Genomic DNA, 14,570 nt, shown 5'->3' with positions numbered 1-14,570 from the left:
TTGAGAACATTGTGGCTAATGTGATACAGACCTGATCTGATTCTTTATGATTTCTTTCCCTGAGCTCAAAACCTCCTCAAAGGATATAATTTTGGGATAGTTGAAAACATATGAACAACATCACAAGTGACGACTTCCTTCAATGCTATGAAGAGTGGCAGCAATTTTGGAATTACTGTACTCTATTGCAAGGAGCCTATTTTGAAGAGAATATAAACTGTGATTGCATGTATGTTCAATTTTTTAAAAAAACATGCCAGTTACTTTTGTGACAGAAAACATAATTGATCACAAGCACTCTTAAGCTTTGAACAATTTATAATTACCTTGATCCATGTAGGGAGCAAGTCCACAATATGTACCTGTGTCCTACATGGAGTTTCACAGATTTCCAGACTAAAAATCCTCTTGGTATTAAATATGTTATTTATTACTTCCTTAAATTGATCTCCTGGGTCACTTTTTATTTGTTTTCTATGGGATGGTCATAATGACAAATGACTGAAACATAGTGCTTGCTCTTTGAAATAGGTTTTTCTGAGGTCAGATGTGTGTATTGACAGATTCAGATTTTTTTTAGTTCCATTACAATGGAGAAGTGTATGCAGATGAAAGGAAATATACAGTAGAGTCTCACTTATCCAACATAAACGGGCCGGCAGTACATTGGATAAGCGAAAATGTTGGATAATAAGGAGGGATTAAGGAAAAACTTTTTCAGCGTCAAATTACATTATGGTTTTACAAATTAAGCACCAAAAGATCATGTTTGAAATTCAAAACACCTGGAAGATCAGAGTTGGGAACACACAGATATACTGAAGATTCTACTGATATACTGTAGAATCCCACATTGAGCATAGAGGAATGGCAACACTGGAAAACCATAGTTTGCTAAACACTGATATTGGTCAACTGTCTCCAGGATCTCACCTGGAGCTGGTGGTCTGTGTTGGGAAGGCTTGGCTTGTGCCTTCCAGCCTAGCAGAATGAGGCTGGACTGGATAGCCTCTTTTAAAAAAAGGCCAGAAATGCAAATTGCTGTAAGGCTGTCAGAGGTAAAAGCTGGAGGAAGAGGAGTGAGTGCGTGGGGGTGAAAAAGGAAGGGAGAAGGGAGAGGGGGAGAGGATCTGGAGCAAAGTGTGTGTGTGTGTTGTGCAGGAAGAAAGGGGGGTCCTTTTTTCTTTTTTTCTTTTTTCCCTCCTCCCTCCCTTGCATACAAATGGCCCCCAATGGGGCGATTCACCTCCCTTCCCTCCAGAGATGTGCTTTCCTCCCCCCCCCCCCCCGTTTTTTCATACGGGGCTCTCGCTGTGCATTGAATGAAGGCAAAGGGTGCAAAGTTTCCAATCTGCCACAAGATGGCATCGGATAATACGGAGTGTCGGTTAAACAGAAGTCAGATAAGCGAAACTCTACTGGACATACCAGTTCTCCATTTAAGTGACTCCATTTAGATACACACAAAATGTTTGTGTGCCTCGGTGCACAGGTTCAGAGCTCTTATCATGATGAGATGAAAATTCTGCCTTACACATTTTTACATATTGAACAAATTTATAAAATCAATACCATTTCATCAACATCTTTCTAAACATACTTGGTCTTAAACCTTAAAATTAGCATGGATTAATATGAAATTAGAAAAGAATGGTCTCATCTATGATGTGTGGTCAAAGTAGGGGCTTTTTATGACCATAATTGCTGTCCATAATGACTTGTTTTGGCTGTTGTCCTTAATACTGTTTTGATTTTATTGCACATGACTATCTTTCCAAGGGCTGGGAAATTACTAGCAAGTATTCAGAAATAAATAACATTTTGCATATTTCAATGTTCTGCATAGCTAGGGTTTGTGTTGACTCTAGATTGTTGGTTAAGTCACAGATTCCCTGGCAAAACTGGCTTTTATCATTTGGTTGGCTTCTATCACAATTCTTTAGTCATTTTGTGTAAATGTGCCAGTGTGGAAACAAACCAGGGGAAAGGAGCCTGATTGGGAGTCACAATGAACCATGGTTTATATAATCTAGAGCTCAGAAACCAGTTACAAAACTGAGTTCTGTGGCTTGTTAAACTGTAGCTTGTAAGCATAAGCAAGTTCACACAAAATTAGAAATTAAATATCAACAAACGATACGGTTGATTGTCATGATGTATAACCACAACTACAGCACATGATTTAATATCTGTAGTAAGGAGTAGAGATGTGCGTGAAAAATTTCCTTCATTTCCTTTGTGATATCATTTTGTTTTGACCGTTCTTCTACACAAAATGAATGATGACATTTTTGTAGGAAACGAGAGGCGACATGAAAATGAAAGCCACACAGTCATTGTGCTTGCTTTCGTTTTCCTTTCGTTTCTGCCCCGTAACAATCAACAGGTACTGACAGAGGGCTGCTTTCCCATTACAGCTGATGTGTACCAATGGGTGTTAAGAACGATACCTAGCTACTGTGGGAATCTAAGCTGAGGTAAACAAGGGTTGTGTCTGTTAAATCACAGTAATATTGTGCATATATATCCAACAAAATATTAATACACAGCAGTGTAGTATTTCTAAAATAGGTATTACAGGATTAAATTCTCACAAAATGTGTACATATAGCAAAACAGTTTGAGTTTAATTCACGCTACTGCTTAAAGCATATAGTGTAGGTATAAGCTTTTACTCATATATGTACAAGTAACAAAATAGTTAGAGCTCAATTCATTCTTTTGCGTCTTTCTATAACAATATTATAGTTGCGTAGTATGCTGCAAGTAGTTGTCTTCTTTTGCTTTCCTGCATATGAAGAGGAGGTTGGTAAGTAGAAATGAGAGATGTCTCTGATATTAGAAATGTTTGTTGTGTCCTTAAAGGATACACGACAAAGAGTCCCGGGTTTTTTTTCTTTGTTTCGAGTCGAGCCCTTCTTCAGGTTTTTTTTAAGGACAATTAGGTTGCAGAGACTCTATTCTTGTTGAATTCTCGTTCCTACATAAATATCAACAGACAAAAAACAATAGATATGCCAAAAGGCACCCATACACACAGAATAAGGCTAATGATAAGAAGCAGCTGGTGTGGCTTCCCAGTGGAACAGATAAAGGAAAGGAATTTATTTACAAGAAGCAACTGAATTCTAATTTATCATTAAGGCCAATAGGAAATACTGTATTCAATTTGAAGATCCAAAAAGCCTCCCTTTGTAGAAGAAGATTTTTTGTGTCTATGTGCCGTTTTGAATAGATTTTTTCTAGGACACAGAATTTTAGGCTTGATGGGGGATGTCCTTTCTCTAGGAAATGGGAGTATAAGGTGCTATCACTGTATTTGTTTTTTATGCGATCACGCATATATTTATGCGATCACGCATATATTTCTATAAACAGAAATATGGTGGAGCAATCACACACAAATATGTGGCCTCCGCAAACTTCTGTTTGAAGTTTAAAAGTTCTAGGTGACACTTACTGTAGGCATCTGCAAGATATACAGATGGATCACCATGCTTTTCCTTTCCTGAAGAAAGTACTAAAAAGCAAAGATGTACTACCCAATGGCACAATCAAAGATGGAAATGTATGAAGAACACTAGGTTTTTCATAGTGTGAATCCCTCATAATTACCTGTATTTTTTCTGAACAAAATATGTTCACACTTATTGGAGAGTGTCATTTTTAGGTAACCATAGTTCAAAATAGGCATACCTTTCCTCACAATATATGTTTAATTTAAAGAAATGTATTAACTTTGTACTGAGACAAAATTGCATTTAATTTGCATTCCTTAAAAAGCCAGACTGATGGAATCTTCCCCTTCTTTTCATCTGACCTATTAAGGTGATTTAATCATATTCCTATACTGCCAGCTGAAAGATATTTTTAAAAGGACTATTGTAAACACTTAATCTACATTGTTTATATTTTTTTTTACTGTATAATGCCCATCTTTTAAAAATAATATTGACATCTCTAGGCCTGCATTTTTGCTTGAACCTTTACAGATATATTGATTCTTTCATCTTTTCCCAACATTTGCTTTAGAAAAGATTATAATGATTATTTCAGGAAGATTATACTCTCCACTAAAATAATGTGGCTATCAGCACCACTTTTCTATCTCATCACTTATTTTACATCCCTTATCTTATTGCTGAGGTTCTGGCAGAATTACGCTTCCAAAATATTTTCTTTAGTTATCACATTTGTGTCATATATCGAGCCTTTTGGTTTATTCATCCTTTCATGTACCTGACCTAGTCCAATTATTGAGTGGGATTTCCAACTATCCCTGTTAGAGTAGACCTATTTAGCCATGGAAACATACACATATAGTAATCAATCAGTCAGTAGCCTTTATTTAAGTCAACAAACCTTAAGGTCAAGTGAGAGTAGAATAGAATAATAGAACACTGCATTTGAATCATTTCTAACATCACATCTGGCTTATAGTTAATGATAACAAGTACCCATTCATTTATAGTAATCATTGATTCAGCAGTTGAGGCTAGCATTTGAATTTAGGACTTTTTGGTATAATTGAACAATATAATATTAAATAACACCACTATTCCACCCATGACCTCATCCATTTAGGCAATGGAAAGCGACTTCCTTTCCATGGCCTAAATGGCTCTCAAGGAATCAGGTCTGCAAGCTATTTAGCATTCAAATGTGACCATTAGTCCCCTGGATTCAAATTGGAAATATACTGGCAGAAATTGAAATTAGATCATTCTAAGAATATTTCCAAGTGACAAATGCCATCAAGTACAAGCAGATAACCTACTTCCTGGCCCTCAGAATCACAAATCAACAAAGTTTCTGTCTAACCAGAATTGAGTTTCAGTTTTTTGGCCATTGACAAGACAATTACAATTCTAGTTTAGTCCCTTCACAGATCCGTCTGATTCTAACAACAAAGAGAAGTGGAGATGAACATACTGATTACACCAAATCAGCCCCAAAAACCAAAACATTCTTCCTAATGACCATTCCCAATGACTTCACGAAATAGAAAATATTTTTATGGGCTGTTAATATGTTAATCTTTATGGGCAGAATAGGAATCCTTTCAAACCAACTGTGCAACTAGGAAAAGAATGACCTTGTCAAGGTTCTTCTTAGTTTCACCGCACTGAGCTAGTCCATTAAGATAGAGTTGGAAAAGAGTTGGAAAAGACCTCGTGGGCCATCCAGTCCAACCCCCTGCCAAGAAGCAGGAACTGCCCCCTACAATTGATACCTTGAGTGAGCTTGAGACTTTGTGGCTGCTTAGTGGGCCTATCTTTGACCGATTTACTCTGCTTGACAAGGAAGATGTCGCTAGAATCCTGGCTGTTGCAAAACCAACCACCTGTTCCCTTGATCCGTGCCCCTCCTGGCTGGTGAAGAGCTGCCTGGAAGGTCTACTTGATCCGTTGAGTAATATAATCACTGGCTCTCTTGAACAGGGGGTCTTCCCGGACAACCTAAAAGAGGCAAGGGTCCGTCCCTTGCTAAAGAAGCCTAGCTTGGATCCCATGACCCTTGCCAACTATCGTCCTGTCTCTAACCTCCCATTCTTAGGTAAGATGGGCTGTACTGGGACAATTGCAACAATATTTGGATGATACAGCCGACCTGGACCCTTTCCAGTCAGGCTTCTGCCCTGGCCATGGGACGGAGACAGTCCTGGTTGCCATTACAGATGAACTCCGTCGCCAGCCTGATAGCGGCAGATCAGCGCTACTGGTACTTCTTGACCTTACCGCAGCGTTTGACACTGTTGACTACGATCTAATGATTCACCATCTCGCCATGTCTGGAGTTCATGGTCAGGCCCTCAATTGGTTCAACTCATTTCTCCGAAACCGGAGCCAATGCGTGGAGTATATGGATCAAGTCTGTGAAAGATCGTCCCTCCTATGTGGGGTACCCTAAGGTGCTATTCTCTCCCCTCTTCTCTTCAACATCTATGTTAGACCCTTTGCTAGTTTGGCTCGGAGTTTCGGCCTAGATTGCTATCAATATGCGGACGACACCCAACTCCTTCTGCACTTGGAGCCTGGAGCAACGTCAATACCAGACAATTTCACCTTATGTCTGGAGGCTCTGTTGAACTGGCTACGTGCTAGTAGACTGAAGGTGAACCCGGCGAAGACTGAGATTCTTTGGCATGGCTATTCGACTGGTCTGACTCATTTGCTACCCACCTTCGATGATGCTGCCCTATCTCCTTCGCATACCGTTAAGAGCTTGGGTGTCGTTTTGGATTCGCAGCTGACAATGGAAGCTCAGGTCGCTGCTACCAGCAAACAGGACTTTTTCCATCTATGACAAGTGAGGCAACTGGCACCCTATCTATCTAATGAGGCTCTGGCAACAGTCATCCATGCCACGGTCATGTCTAGGGTGGACTTTGTAACGCCCTGTATGTTGGCCTTCCGATGTCCACAACCCGAAAGTTCCATATTGTTCAGAATGCGGCAGCCAGGCTACACACAAGAACACCCATGAAATGCCATATAATACCAGTGCTGCAGCATTTGCATTGGCTTCCAACTGATTACCGTGGCCTATATAAGATGCTAGTTCTGACCTTTAAAATTCTTTACGGCCAGGGCCCATCGTACCTTAGGGATCGTCTTTCCTTCTCCCATCATCGGAGGTCGCAACGACCATCCCAACGCGACTTACTTTATATACCGGGTCCTAGAGACGTGCACTTGGAAAGGACCAGATTTTTCTATTTCTGCCCCTGCCTTATGGAATGCCTTGCCACCCTATATGAAAGCCATGCGTGAGTTAGGGCCTTTTACCCTAGCACTTAAGACCTGGTTTTTTACTAGAGCTTTTGATCTATGTTAATTTTATCAATATTTGTATGTATGTATTTTTATCCTTTACAATTTTATCTTGTAAATCGCCTAGAGCATCTTGGATGGAGGGCGATTAATAAGTAATCATTTAATTATGATGATGATGATAAGGTTGGACTGGGTGCAACTTTGTGTCTGCTCCCTCTTTGCAAATTATGAAATCAGTCATGCAAGATTTTTTTTTCCAATGCTTGGAAAATTTAGAGCAAAAGTTACATCCTTGGGTTTCATTACTCCCATCTTAATTCCAAAAACCTCCAATTAAATATAAAAGAATGGCACACCAATCTTATATCTCTCCTATGATCATGTCAAAGGATGCCCCTTTTTGGGGCACAAGGTAAGAATGAAAACTATTTTAAATAATTAACAGATAACATACACTGTTATGCCTTAGTGGATCATATATTCAATAGCTGGGACTTCAAGGTATATTAGTTTTACTGGATTGAAACTGCAAAATCAAAAATCAAAAACCACTCCTAGGGTGGAGCAAAAAACATGTATTCATGTAAGTCAGAGAACACTACATAGTATAAGTCAAAGAATGACTATACCACATTTCTACTTTTTGCTCCTGATTTTTCCTCCCCATCACCTTTTATTTTAATTTCTTTCTTCATACTTTCATCCCTCCTTTTTCCAAAAATTGAACACTAATAAGAAAATCCTCTTTGTAATAATCTATGGCTACAAAATTTGAGGAGCCCCCAATAGCGCAGTGTGTTAAAGCACTGAGTTGCTGAACTTGCAGACCAAAAGGTTGCAGATTCGAATTCAGGGAGCGGAGTGAGCACCTGCTGTTAGCTTCAGCTGCTGCCAACCTAGCAGTTCGAAAGCATGCAAATGCTTCCGGCAGTAAGGTAACAGTCATGCCGGCCACATGACCTTGGAGGTGCCTACGCACAACGCTGGCTCTTCGGCTTAGAAATGGAGATGAACACCAACCCCCAGAGTCGTACACAACTGGACTTAACGTCATGGGAAACCTTTACCTTTACTACAAAATTTGAAGTTGGGGTGGTATGACAGAGGTAATTTGTGTTTGGAAAAAAGCATGAAATAGCACAGTGCAATACATACTCTTTGTCCTTTAATCTGATAGATTTGTGTCATGAAAAAGAGTTGAAAGGGAGTGGTGCCTTCCGAAAACACAATCTACATTATAACAAGAACATGGAGCCATGCTACGTAGAAAGTTCTGTTTGTCTTTGAAAGTTGGTTCTCCTTTTAAAGCTCCATATATCTGGTTTTAAGGCTACTTGTCTATTTCATCAAACCATTTGGTTTTGGTGAAATTCTTCTCCATTTGCTATCCTGGCTATTGCTGCTGGAAGTTGCAATTCATTAACATCGGAAGAGCTGCACAACTCTGATGTCTGTATTAGGTGAAGGTAAAGGTTTTCCCCTGACATTAAGTCTAGTCGTGTCCAACTCTGGAGGTTGGTGCTCATCTCAATTTCTAAGCCGAAGAGCTGGCATTGTCCATAGACACCTCCAATGTCATGTGGCCGGCATGACTGCATGGAGTGCCATGACCTTCCCACTGAAGCGGTACCTATTGATCTATTCACATTTGCATGTTTTCGAACTGCTAGGTTGGCAGAAGCTGGGGCTAACAGTGGGAACTCACTCTGCTCCCCGGATTCAAACCACCGAACTTTCGGTCAGCAAGTTCAGCAGCTCAGCAGTTTAACCCACTGCCCCACCGAGACTCTAATGTCTGTACAAAAAAACATAAAATTTATTAAATTTATGGTATATTTTCAAACTCAGCATATTGATATCATAGTATCTTTTGGGATTCTGTTAATATATTATGAAGAGAATCCCTATATAATCTGCTATATTATCTGATCAAGGGAAAATTGGTTGTGTCCAATTTGTTTTCACTGGCATTTCCCATTTCTGTCCCCATTTGATGGGGTTTTTCTCTCTCTCTAATCAGTAGCAGATGAGAAGTTTTTGCCTGGAAGATGGAATGGAAAGCTGAAGGTCACAGATGCTTAGAGGCTACAGGTCTTTTGCAATCTCATGGGAGAGTTAAAATGCTTTACTTACCTGAGCTGTCACTGGTCATGAGCAAGTCTATTTAGGTTTGAACTGCAGTTTGCTGGGTAAATTCCCAGTCACTCTCTCTACTTCGTTACATGCCTGGAAACGGAGGCATAAGAACAACTATAAAACCTATAAAACTCCACTGTAGTTCTTCCAAGTTCTGATGAGGCAAATGGGTGATTCTGTTACGTTATGAAATATTTGGAACTTAGAAGAAGATCTGCATGTTTCCGTAATATCGTCTTTCACTATTAATTTTGAAATCACATCACATTCTGTCCAAATTTTCCATGTGAACTGGTCCTAAAAACTCTGTCTATTTAGGAAGTAAATTGAGGTGAAGATGATAGATAGAAAGACAGACAGATAGATAGATAGATAGACTTGAACTCAAGTTTTTGATTTGAGAAAACCTTATTGTATTAAGACCAATGGTTCACACCTATTCATATTAGTTTATAGTACAAAATATTAATGCAAATATAAGTTCATAGTACAAAATCTAAACAAATCTTTAAAAAATACTTTATCACTTTCAATTATGTCTGAGATTCATTGTTCAGACTAAGAAACTAGGTATAATTTAGGTGATTTGCAGCACTAGCTATGACAGAATACACAACCAGATTCCCAGGACTTGTGATTCTTGCAGTGCTGTTTAAAGAAGTTTTTTGTGGAGCCAAGCTCTTGTATCATAAATTATTAGATAGTATAAGGAGGAAATTTTGAAATTTGAGCTCTCATCAACAGGGGCGGCTCAACCATTAGGCAAACTAGGCGGTTGTCGAAGGCGCCATCCTCTGGGGGGCGCAGTTGAGGCGCCTCTTGAGGCGCCTCAAAGTGCCCCTAATGGGCAACTTCTTTTTTGTCTTTTTTTCTTTTTCCCCCTCTCCATCAGTGCTGCCTCCAAAAAAAATCTGACAAATCTCTTAGGAATGTCAAAGAGATAAACAAACACTATAAAGGTTCAAAACATAAAAAGAGATGTGTATATTAGAGCAACTTGCAAAGGCCACAGAAATAATCAGGCCTCACTGAGTATAGAGCTATCTTCCTTCTATGTAAAAAGGATAAGCGAATACTATAAAGTTTCAAAACATAAGTTGCACTATGTAATTCAGAGCACCATATACATACAATATTACCTGAGAGTTAACAAAAATAATGAAAATAATAAGTACAGTCAACTGTTATAATCCACAGTAGTATCTTCCAGACTGTAATAGTCTCCACTATTTAAACATTAATTGAATTTGGCAACCAAAATAATATAAACACATTCAACCTTTGCAAAATAATATTAGTTAATATATCTTTTAAGACTTCACAGGTATTGAAAAGCTTGTTCCAAAAACCTTGACCAAAAGTTCTTTTGATTCTTTGAGATCACGTGTAGATGACATCAAATGTATAGCATATCTCTTGAAATTACAGTCTATTGGAAGTAAGTTCAGTTTCTCAAGAGTAAGATCCCAACTCTGGGGAAAAAACTATGCATGAATGTTGATTCTGAGTAGTTGTCAAAAAAATCTCTTAGGAAGACAGATGGACAAATGTCAGCATCTGGGGTGGTCCAAGCGCCACTGAGGAGGGCCTCGGCCCAGGGCAAAGGCCCAGCCTAGGGATTCCAGGTTTGCCTAGGCCCCGGGCCGAGGCCCTCCTCAGCCCTAGAGGATAACCTCCAGCGAGCTGCTGAGGAGGGCCTCAAACCCGGCGTCCCTAGGCCGGGCCTTTGCCTTGAGCCGTGGCCCTCCTCAGCCCTAGAGGATCACTTCCAGCACTCCACTGAGGAGGGCCTTGGCCTGGGGCCTTGGCAAACCTGGCATCCCTAGGCCGGGACTTTGCCCCGAGCTGAGGCCCTCCTCAGCCCTTGAGGATCATCTCCAGCACACCGCTAAGGAGGGCCTCGGCCCGGGGCAAAGGCCTGGCCTAGGGATGCCGGGTTTGCCTGGGCCCCAGGCCAGGCCCTTCTCAGCCCTAGAGGAACACCTCCAGAACTCTGCTGAGGAGGGCCTTGGCCCGGGGCCTAGGCAAACCTGCCATCCCTAGGCTGGGCCTTTGCCCCGAGCCGAGGACCTCCTCAGCCCTAAAGGATCACCTCCAGTGCACCGCTGGGGAGGGCCTCGACCCGGGGCAAGAGCCCAGTCTAGGGATGCCAGGTTTGCCTAGGCCCTGGGCTGAGGCCCTCCTCAGCCCTAGAGGATCACCTCCAGCGTGCCGCTGAGGAGGGCCTTGGCCCGGGGCCTAGGCAAACCTGGTGTCCCTAGGTCAGGCCTTTGCCCTGAGCCAAGACCCTCCTCAGTGGCATGCTGGAGGTGGCCTGCCAAGGCTGGCTGCGCAACCTGCGGCTCCAGCGCACCTCCCCACTAACCCTCCGCCCCCCGGCCCACCTCCGCTATCAGTACCTGGTGCACAGCACGACTCTTGCGGGCAGCTGCGCCGCCTCCTCCACTTTGCGGGACTGCCTTCGCCGTCTTCACCCTCGTCGCCTTTGCCCTCAGTCTCCGCCCGCGACACCCGGCACACCCTCCATGCCTGGGCTGGGTTGCTGCGTGTTTTCTGGGCTGCCTGGCCATGTTCCAGGAGCTTTCTCTCCGTACACAACCCACACCTATGGCAGGTGTAACGAAGTGTGATTTTTTTAGTTTACAGATGTCATGTTTAATTGCATTTTAAAAGTCATGTTTAACTATGTTTGAAAGGGTAAGTATTAAAGTTACCAGTGCATGGGGGATGGTAGCCAGCTCAGCATTGTGAATCAGGTTGCCATAGTAACGGGGGTGGAGCCAACCGCCGTTTGGAGAAAAAGGAGGGAATGTTTTGTCTGTGTTCTTATGAGACACAGAGAAGACAGTTCCTATGTTAAGGGATCAGGGAGGCTCAAATGTTTGATTTTGAGTCAGTTTAAAATAAGTTTGGTGACTTATTTTAAGGTAGTCTGTTTCCAGATAAGGAACAGATAGGCTGTGATTGTAATTCACAGGGTGACTGCAGGTTAAAGCAGTAAAGGAGGAAGTAGTATTTTAAAGTTTGAAACACCTCAATATAGCTTTGCAACTGTTAGTCCAAGTGCCTCTAAAAAGAAGTTACTGTAACCATTAAGCTTGTGCCTCAATAAACATGTTATTGTTCTTTTTAACATCTCATCTTCTGTCATCTATTTTACCATCAAAAGCAAACAAGAAAGAAGAAAAATAAAATTTTAAAAATCTCCTCTCTAAGTAGCCAGTGGCTACATCTTCCAATAGTGGTAGCAAGAGTTGATAATCCCCTTAACATCTGGTGGCCGCATTATAAACATCCTTACCTCTAGTGGCAGCGTTTAAAATAAAAACACCTTTAATAACTAGTGGCAGCGGATATAAAATATAACAATAATATAAATATAATTAATAGAAACTCCACCACATCTCTGCAATTGGTGTCAGAGGTGGGAATTTTAAAAAGATTTCTCCCCCTTCCTGACATCTTTGCAATTTGGTGGCAGCAGTGGGATTCAAAAGGATTCCCCCCTGCCTGAGTTCTCCGCAGCAGGCATCCTGAGATGTTGTGAGGTCTATTGGAATTGAGGCAAGTGAGGTTTACATATCTCCAGGGTGGGAGAAAGGAAGAACTCTTGTCTGCTGGAGACAGGTGTGAGTTTTGCCATTGGCCACATTGATTAGCATGTAATGGCCATGCAGCTTCAAAGCCTGGCTGCTTCCTCCCTGGTGGCATCTTTGACTGGGAGGTGTTAGCTGGCCCTGCTTGTTTTCTGCCTACATTTCCCCTGTTTTCAGAGTGTTTTTCTTTATTTACTGTCCTGATTTTAGAGGTTTTTTAATACCGGGGGCCAGATGCCCTTTCGGTGGCCTTTTAATTCCTATGGATTCCTAAGGACCCTCAGGGCTCTTCCACACAGCCATATAATCCAGAATATCAAAGCAGAATAACCCACATTATCTGCCTTGATATGGATTATCTGAGTCCACACTTCTATATAATCTAGTTCAAAGCAGATAATGTGGATTACCTGCCTTGATATTCTGGGTTATATGGCTGTGTGGAAGGACCCTTAGTGCTCTTCCACACAGCCATATAACCCATAATATCAAAGCAGAATAACCCACAATATCTGCCTTGATCTGGTTTATCTGAGTCCACACTGCCATATAATCCAGTTCCAAGCAGATAATGTGGATTTATCTGCCTTGATATTCTGGGTTATATGGCTGTGTGGAAGGACCCTCAGTGCTTTCCACACAGCCATATAACCCAGAATATCAAAGCAGAATAACCCACAATATCTTCTTTGAATTGGGTTAGAATCAGAGAATCATAGAGTGGGAAGAGACCTCCCGGGCCATCCAGTCCAACCCCCTGCAAGAAGCAGGAAAATCTCATTCAAAGCACCCCCGACAGATGGCTATCCAGCCTCTGCTTAAAAGCCTCCAAAGCACTGTCCGGGGGAGAGAGTTCCACTGCCGAACAGCTCTCACAGTCAGGAAGTTCTTCCTGGTGTTCAGGTGGAATCTCCTTTCCTGTAGTTTAAAGCCATTTTTCGTGTCCTAGTCTCCAGGGCAGCAACAAACAAGCTTTCTCCCTGCTCCCTATGACTTCCCCTCACATATTTGTACATGGCTATCATGTCTCCTCTCAGCCTTCTCTTCTGCAGGCTAAACATGCCCAGCTCTTGACGCCGCTTTCTGAGTCCACACTGCCCTATATCCCAGTTCAATGTTTGGTGCTAAATTCGCAAATATAGTAATTTCTACATAACATTACCATGTATTTAACTGCTTTTTCTGTTGATTTGTTGTAAAACATGATGTTTTGGTGCTTAATTTGTAAAATCATAATGTAATTTGATGTTTAATAGGCTTTTCCTTAATCCCTCCATATTATCCAACATTTTCGTTTATCCAACGCTTTTATTTTTCAGTGATTGGTTTTGGGCGGGGGTGCCAAAATTCTGTTTGCTTACACTTGAAAATTACCTTGGGCCGGCCCTGCTCATCAAGAATGGTGTCCTGTTGAACTCTGTCCCCGGACTGAGGACTGCTGCTCTATGACAACTCTTCAGTAAAAGTAGCAAAACAGTAAATTTAGGAGTGATGTCATCAAATTATTTGACAGTCAAACTGTGAGAATAAGAGAAAACAACAGTGCATATGAGCGAACTCTTAAAGTACAACATAAGATTGTAGAAATACCACTTTTATTTCTGAGGCATCCTGAAATGGTGAGAGGAAATTTATGCTAGTTGTAAGTTTATGAGAATCACGCCTCTGTATATTGCAGTAACTTATGGAGCTATTGCTCATTTAGGGAAAAAGAATAGGTGTAATTAATGAAAGTGGAGTAGGTCTGAAATTGCTACTGTAATAGAGTGGGCAGCTGTGGTGGATGCAGGGACCAATTTACATTCTGCAGCCTGCACATTGCCCTAATTTTGGCCCACAAATGGCCAAATATAGAAACAGAACTACCTTGCAATATTGACTTCCAGGATTTTAGGAGTTTTTTGTTTGTTTTGGTGGGGAACGTGTGGGCTATTTTAAGGTAAACCACTGTTTCTGAAAGGCTGCAGGAGCAGAGATTTACCACTTTGTGGCATCTTTTCACTTCAGTTTTTAAGGGGAGATTTTTCACTTCAGTTTTTAAGGGGAGCCTCAAGGCACAAAA

Source organism: Anolis carolinensis, chromosome 3 (genome assembly GCF_035594765.1).
Source record: "Anolis carolinensis isolate JA03-04 chromosome 3, rAnoCar3.1.pri, whole genome shotgun sequence".
Taxonomy (NCBI): Eukaryota; Metazoa; Chordata; class Lepidosauria; order Squamata; family Dactyloidae; genus Anolis; species Anolis carolinensis.
Note: the sequence above shows the minus strand (reverse complement) of the source record.